This window comes from Heptranchias perlo, chromosome 15 (genome assembly GCF_035084215.1).
Source record: "Heptranchias perlo isolate sHepPer1 chromosome 15, sHepPer1.hap1, whole genome shotgun sequence".
Lineage (NCBI taxonomy): Eukaryota > Metazoa > Chordata > Chondrichthyes > Hexanchiformes > Hexanchidae > Heptranchias > Heptranchias perlo.
In genome coordinates, this window is record NC_090339.1 from 63,156,955 (window position 1) to 63,165,738 (window position 8,784).

Consider the following 8,784-nt stretch of genomic DNA (forward strand, 5'->3'; position numbering starts at 1 on the left):
GGAAACTTGGGAGCGTGCTGCAGACGATTTTTCTGAGCATTAATTTCAATGTGCTGTGAAAGCCCAAATTTCCAATGGGTGATGCTCCCAGTCGGGGGCACATCATCAGATAATTACATAGAATTATATAGAATTTTCAGCCCAGAAACAGGCCATTCAGCCCAACAGGTCTATGTCAGTGTTTACGCTCCACAGAGCCTCCTCTCACCCTACTTCATCTAGCTCCATCGCCATATCCTTCCATTCCTTTCTCCTCGTGTGTTTATCTAGACTTCCCTTAAATGCATCTATGCTAGTCGCCTCAACTACTCCTTATTGTGATAAGTTCCACATTCTAACCACTCTCTGGGTAAAGAAGATTCTCCTGAATTCCCTATTGGATTTATTAATGACTATCCTATATTTATGACCCCTAGTTTTGGATTCCCCCACAAGTGGAAACATCTTATCTACGTCTACCCTATCAAACCACGTCATAATTTCAAAGACCTCGATCAGGTCACCCCTCAGCCTTCCCTTTTCTAGAGAAAAGAGCCCCAGCCTGTTCAGTCTTTCCTGATAGTTATAACCTCTCAGTTCTGGTATCATCCTTGTGAATCTGTTTTGCACTTTCTCCAGTGCCTCTATATCCTTTTTATAATATGGAGACCAGAACTGTGCACAATGCTCCATGTTTGGCCCAACCAAGGTTCGGCTCCCAATCTAAAAGTGAAAAAGTACAATAATAGAAACCAGACTGATTTTAAATGTTTTATTAACGACGGTCTAATTGCTACTTTTTAAGGGTGAAGAGCTGCAGCTCAGTCAGGTCCGAACGCACATTAACATCCCCTCTCGCCAGTTCCTTAAAGGGGCATAGTCTTCATGAGAAAGTGACAAGAATATCGTTTCATGACCTGAGCCCTGAATTTCCTTGGACTTTGTGCCACTATACCGACATAACTTCACCGTAACTGCGGCGGAAAGCCCGCTTAGACGTTTAAATTGGGTTTCGACCGCACCTCCGGCAAAGTTACAGCAGCGCAGCGACGCAAAGTCCGAGGAAGTTCAGGGTCCAGGTGATTGTCTCACCCAAAGCATCCCATTTCAAGATGGGGGTTTGCCGTTCTTTTGGCTGGGGTGGGCTCATTGCTGTGGCATAGGAACAGGAGGAGGCCATTCAGCCCCTCGAGCCTGTTCCACCATTCTATTAGATCAGGGCTGATCTGCACCTCAACTCCATTTACCCGCCTATGCTCCATATCCCTCGATACCCTTACCAAACAAAAATCTATTGACCTCAGCCTTGTCCCAGCTTCCGCAGCCTTTCGGGAGGAGAGAGTTCCAGATTTCCAGAGTGTGGAAAAGTGCTTCCTGATTTCACTCCTAAATGGACTAGTTCTAAGTTTAAGATTATGTCCTCTCATTCTGGATTCCCCCATCAGAGGAAATAGGTACTCTGTATCTACCCTCTCAAAACCTTTATAACATTTCGAACACCTTGATCAGATCCCCTCACAATCTTTAATACGCCTACAGTGCCTGTGGCTTGTACATGTTTCCACACAGTTTAATCAACTGATTAGAATTTCTCATGCTGAGGGGAATTGTGGCAGTCCCCTGGAGCACGGATAATTTGAATCAGACGACAATAATGGATCGGTGACTCGGTTCTCCCAAAATAAATTTCTTTCCTTGAAGTGATAAGTGCACCCCGATCAGAAATGATCGTTCGGGAGACTATTGGGATCATCTGTGAATAAAGGAATGAGACCCAAGAGTAAGATCAAATTGACAGAGATTTTATTGGACAGAACATAATAGCAATACAAGCAAGCAATACCTCTATAGACTCACCAGTAGGAGACTCATCGGGGGCTCAGAGCATTACCGCTGTTCCTAACGCTACATTCACCTGACAGAGATGTAAATACTTATTGATAACTTTCCTGAAACACGTCTACTTTTACTGTTTTTATTTCTTCAACTGACTCAGCAGGTGTCACATGACTGGTTTGGCGCAAAACCGTGGGAACAAAGAGCACGATGTCTCATCTATAACAGTCCTCAAGGCTGCTGAATCCTGCCTTCCTTATCTTGTTAGACTGAATTCATCTCTCAGTACTTTTTATATCTATTTACTTGACTAACTCTTGCACTATTTCTTCACATTGTTCATTTTATGATGATCTAAACCTGATTCTAACATTGTCTAACACTCATTCTAACCCTTTCTAACACTTATTCAATTTAATTATATTTAAAGAGTTCACTACCTTTTAGAAGTCCTTGTTCTGTTTTATCTCAATCTCCCTGTCAGCCGAGTTTAACTAATCCTTTGTGCTTCATTGCACCTACGCACTTTGTTCCTTCACATTATATGCTAACTATCCCATCATGATCTGTGCTTATGCCAGGCCATTTATCCTGTCATTACATAGAATCACGTAGAATTTTACAGCACAGAAGTAGGCCATTCAGCCCAACCGGTCTATGCCGGTGTTTATGCTCCACACAAGCCTCCTCCCTCCCCTCTTCATCTAACCCTATCAGCTTAACCTTCTATTCCTTTCTCCCTCATGTGCTTATCATGCTTTCCCTTAAATACATCTATGCTATTCGCCTCAACACAACTCCTTGGTGGTAGCGAGTTCCAGATTCTCACCACCCTGTCATGGTACACTGTCCCACAACAAGAGGTAGAGTTAGCGAGAGTCCGATCATTGAAAGTCAGTGGATTAATGAGGAAAGGTCAGCCTAGTGTCGGGAATCAAATGGAAAAAGGCAGGGGACAGGATGGGGAAGTGGGCGAGAGGCAGTGAGGGCGAAGTCAAGGGGAAAGAAATTCGTGGGGTGAGGAGGAATGTCGAACGGGCTTCTGATTCGATATGAACCCAAATTGGTGCAGACCGATTTCACCCCCAGTGTGCCTCAGTCCCCGGGGTGACATCATTAGGGAAACGCCACATGCTCGGAGAGCTAAATCCATGTTAGCTAGTCCTGGAATGTGGAGTTTGGACTAAATTCCAGGTCAGTGTGCCAGGGTCAGGCAAAATAATGAGGATTGTGGGAATGAGTTCAGTTAGTTTCAATTAATTTTAATGAAATGAGAAAAGACAACCCTCTGAAATTGTTTCTTTGATATTTTTGGCAACTGTTCCCCTCGGCAGATTGGTGCTATTTTTCTGGAAATGATGCAGCTTTTAGAAGACTGTTGGTGATAATTGAGGGGTGGGCAAGAGGCAGAGAGGGAGACCTGCTGGAGCAGGACATCTGTCCACCCAACCTCAGTGCTGACTCCCCCCTCCTCCCGCCAATAATTTCTGGCTTTAGCTTTTATTTGGGGAAGTTTCAACCTCTCATTGGGCATTTTCCCCATTCAGTGATGGGAAATCGCTGCTGCATGATATAAAGGGCTGCAGCAGCTTAAAGAGGCCACATTTCAAACATCATTTGGGCCTTTCTTCAACTTGGTAAGTTCCGGAGAAGGCAGCTCATCGTCAACCTCGCTGTAAGTTTCATCATTTGCGTTGTCAAAACGAATTCATACAACTTAAAGAATCATAGAATGATCCTGAACAGAAGGAGTTCATTCGGCCCATCGTGCCTGTGCCGGTTCTTTGAAAGAGCTATCCAATTAGTCCCACTTGCTTGCTCTTTCCCCATAGCCTTGAAAAGTTTTCTCCTTCAAGTATTTATCAAATTCCCTTTTGAAAGTTATTATTGAATCTGCTTCCACCGCCCTTTCAGGCAGTGCATTCCAGATCATAACAACTTGCTGAGTCAAAAATTTTTTCATCATGTCGCCTCTGGTTCTTTTGCCAATTACCTTAAATCTGTGTACTCTGGTTACCGACCCTTCCGCCACTGAAAACAGTTTCTCCCTATTTATCCTTCATGATTTTGAACACCTCTATTAAATCTCTCCTTAACCTTCTCTGCTCTAAGGAGAACAACCCCAGCTTCTCCAGTCTCTCCACATAACTGAAGTCCCTCATCCCTGGTACCATTCTAATAAATCTCCTCTGCACCCTCTCCAAGGCCTTGACATCATTCCCATGGTGCGGTGCCCAGAATGGGACACAATATTCCAGCTGGGGCCTAACCAGTGTTTTATAAAGATTTAACATAACTTCCTTGCTTTTGTACTCTATGCCTCTACTTTTAAAGCCAAGGATCTGATATGCTTTTTTAACAGCCTTCTCAACTTGTCCTGCCACATTCAAAGACTTGTGTACACCCCCAGGTCTCTCTGTTCCTGCACTCCCTTCAAAATTGTAATATTTAATTTATATTGCCTCTCCTCATTCTTGCTACCAAAATTAATCACTTCACACTTCCCTGCTTTAAATTTCATCTGCCATGTGTCTGCCCATTTCACAGTCTGTTTATGTCCTACTGATGTCTGTTACTATCCTCCTCACTGTTTACTACATTTCCGAGTTTCATGTCATCAGCAAACTTTGAAATTGTGCCCTGTATACCCAAGTCCAAGTCATTAGTATACATCAAAAAGAGCAGTGGTCCTAGTACCGACCCCTGGGGAACATCACTGTATACTTCCCTCCAGCCTAAAATACAACGGTTCACCACTACAATCTGCTTTCTGTCCCTTAGCCAATTTTGTATCCACACTGCCACTGTCCCTTTTAATCCTATGGGCTTCAATTTTGCTAACAAGTCTATTACGAGATATTTTATCAAATGCCTTTTGAAAGTCCATACACACATCAGCCGCACTACCCTAATCAACCCTCTCTGTTATGTTATCAAAGAACTCAATCAAGTTAGTCAAACAAGATTTTCCTTTAACAAAGTCGTGCTGACTTTCCTTTATTAACCCATATTTTTCCAAGTGCCAATTAACTTTGTCCCGAATTATTGTCTCTAAAAGCTTCCTCACCACTTGACGCAGGAGGTTAGGGTTAGTATTTAACAGAGTAAGGACCCTTTTAATTACAGGAGTTACATTCCTGCAATGCCACTCAACCTCTCCAGCTCAGAAAGTGAACAACTGAAACTGTTGGGTCTCATTCCTGCAGGTAGTAAATTGTTCCTAGAGGTTTTTTAAATTTCAAATTTTCAATTTTAATTCTTTTCCTTTTAGTCTTTTTTTTTCTCTCTTAATCCAATCTTTCTTTCCCTCTCTTTATTTTTCTTTCTGTATCTAACTTGACTCTAATTCACCCTATTTCCTTTTCATTCATTCCTCTGTTTCTTTCTCAATCCCTCAATCTCATTGGTAAGGAGATAGACTGTTGGTCCCATCGTTCACCAAGGTCCCAGATGCCCCGTTGCTCTCGCACTTATCGCCCGTTATCAGCTCGCACTTTCCGCAAGTTACGGGACAAAACATTTCGAGCTGAAGGGTGAGGGAAGAAGTCTAACTGACGGGGCACGCCGTGAGATGCCCCACTCCAGCGAGATCTGGGCCATTGTGTTTAACCGCACCATAAAAAGATTTACTTTTCAGTGGCCGCTTTAAAAACAATTTATCCTGATGTCCCCAGACATTGAACTGCTTATCCAGCTCGCAGCAGCAGTGCCTGTTTGAAGCGATAATGATGGAAAAGTATCTTCATTATCGGGATTAAAAAGATGGAACTTGCAATTATACAGGGCCTTTCACAACCTCTGGGTTGTCCCAAAGTGCTTCACAGTCAATGAAGTACTGTTTGAAGTGTAGTCACTGTTGTAATGTAGGAATGGGATAACCAGGGCTTATTAAAGAAAACAGCCACAATACACAGAATCCTGAAATTACAAACGCTTAAAGATTCTTTCAGTAAGAAACATCAGCTGAGAAACGAATGTTGTTGATAATAGTGGCAATCACTTCATGTATTCACATCACATTTTTCCATTTCCTAGTTTAATGCAGGCATTACCCGATTTGAAACAAAACAAACAGGAGAGCGTCTCTGTTAAGATAAGCAGACAGGAGAGTGTCACACAACAGCATTGTGGTTCCCAATCGGCAAATAACACCAACAACAATTTCTACATTGTTGATTCCTGAACCCTGATTGAATTGTTAACAAACTCTTTTAGAATCCTTTTTGGATGAGTTTGAGGTTCTGAAGTTCAGCTTTAACGCTCGCTGTTTACTGAGTGAGATTCAGGAGTGAAAAGAGTCATTTGCCAAATGTCGCAGATTGTTGAAAAAAATGCTTGAATTTTCCTCTGAGGCAAGAAATTGAAACAAGTTATTCCCTGCTGAAATGAAAGTGATTACACGGAAACAGTAGATATCTGTGTGCCAAATCCAATAATAAATATCAAATACTCTGCGTTTTGTAAATGGAAATTGTTCAAATTCCATTTGATTCAAAGTCATTTTCCTACAAATATTTTATTTCATCATCTGACTCGTCAGTACAGATGCCCCTGGAATTGAAATACTGGCTACTGTAAGGAGCAGAGTTAGTCAAATGCAAACCGAAGCAGCAGCCCAATGTGGAGCTCAGGACCAGTGATAAAGTACAGCCCAGGACTAAAGTGCTTTAGGACCCAATGGTCTTGCAGAGGTCACTCAAAACTCGCACCAAGTCTCGTTCTGTTCACCCATCACCCCTGTGCTGGCTGACTTACATTGGCTCCCAGTCCCCTAACGCCTCGAATTTAAAATTCTCATCCTTGTGTTCAAATCCTTCCATGGCCTCACCTCTCCCTATCTCTGTAACCCCCTCCTGCTCCACAACCCTCTGAGATCTCTGCGCTCCTCCAACACTGGCCTCTTGTGCATTCCCCACTTCCTTTGCTCCACGATTGGCGGCCGTGCCTTCAGCCGTCTAGGTCCTAAGCTCTGGAATTCCCTCCCTAAACCTCTCCGCCTCTCCACCTCTCTCCCCTCCTTTAAGGTACTCCTTAATACCTGCCTCTTTGACCAAGCTTTTCTCATGTGGCACTTTATCGAATGCTTTTCGGAAGTCCAAATAAACAATTACCTCCACATTTCCCACCTTTCAGCTATACTATCCATTATTCTCTCAAAAAATTCTGTCAGGTTAGTCAAACATGATCTACTATTCACAAATTCTGGTCCATGATCTTCTAAGTATTGATATACTTTATTTCTAATTACATTCTTTAGTAAAGGTCCTACCACTGATGCAAGGCAACTCCTGGATGGTCACTTGACTTGTCCCTTCTCATCTATTTGAACAGAAGTGTGTCACTGGCAATCTTCCAGTCTTTTGGCACAGCTCCTATCTCAAGGCAATTTTAAAACATAGAATCATAGAAAGGTTACAGCACGGAAGGAGGCCATTCGGCCCATCGAGTCTGCGCCGGCTCTAAGCAAGAGCAATCTGGCCAGTCCCACCACCCCCCCCCCCCCCGCCCCGCCCTTTCCCCGTAGCCCTGCAAATTTTTTCCTTTCAAGTACTTATCCGGTTCCCTTTTGAAGGCCATGATTGAATCTGCCTCCACCGCCCCCTCGGGCAGTGCATTCCGGATCCTAACCACTCGAGATTAGTCCCTGCGCATTTGCAAATACATCCTGATATGTGGATTTTGATTGTTCTCCAGCTCTCCCTGGATCTGATATGAGAACAGTTTAATCTATCGCTGATCTTGACCTTGTACCTCTGATAAGATTACGACAGGGTCATTTTACGCTGGGATTCGCAAATCGATAAAGTTTACGACTTTTGTCTGAACCTGCGGTTCCTCTCGTACTGAGCAGGATTACTATTGCACAACACATCCTCAGTAAGGTAAAACTAAAGTCGTAAACTTTGTCGATGTGCGAATCCCAGCATAAAATGACCCTGTCGTAATCTTATCAGATTCAATCGTGAGGCTCTTCACTATTAAAAAAAAGTGCAACAGGAGCGTCTGAAAACATTGACTGTCCAATTAGTAGAAATCTAATTTAAAGATAAATCACCAGAGTTAAAATGTAACAGCAGCAACAAAATGAAATAGTTACATGGAATTTACAGCACAGAAACAGGCCATTCGGCCCAACTGGTCTATGCTGGTGTTTATGCTCCACACGAGCCTCCTCCCTCCCCTCTTCATCTAACCCTATCAGTAAAACCTTCAGTTTCTTTCTCCCTCATGTACTTATCTAGCTTCAACTTAAATGCAAAAAATAGTATTTTTGATAGATGAAAATTTCAAAACTGTAGTGTGAAATGACACTGCATTGCAATCTATCTGCTATTTTATCAAATAGAGTCCAGGAAAAACACATTATTTCTGACACTAGAAAATTCATTTTTTTTTGCAGATGAATGACAGAGCTGAGCTGTAGAGAATCTGATTATTTTACACACAGTGCGACAATGTACAACATGGTATGTGTCATTTGACGACAGTTAATCAAAACCCACTTGCAACATCCATGTGATGGGAACATTTCCAGTCCATGAGTGATTATGAGGGCTAAGAATGCTGATTCAGAAGCAATTTAATGCAATGATCTCGAGTAATGTACCCAATGGGAATTCTGTTTCATAAAACACCATCCGGCATCATGTACAACTCAGGAAGATCAGAAATTACAATGATTTGACTAGGACCACAAGCACATTGGCCTCATCTGAAAGATGGCAGTTCCGGCAGTGCAACACTCCCTCAGTACTGACCCTCCGACAGTGCAACACTCCCTCAGTACTGACCCTCCGACAGTGCAACACTCCCTCAGTACTGACCCTCCGACAGTGCAACACTCCCTCAGTACTGACCCTCCGACAGTGCAACACTCCCTCAGTACTGACCCTCCGACAGTGCAACACTCCCTCAGTACTGACCCTCCGACAGTGCAACACTCCCTCAGTACTGACCCTCCGACAGTGC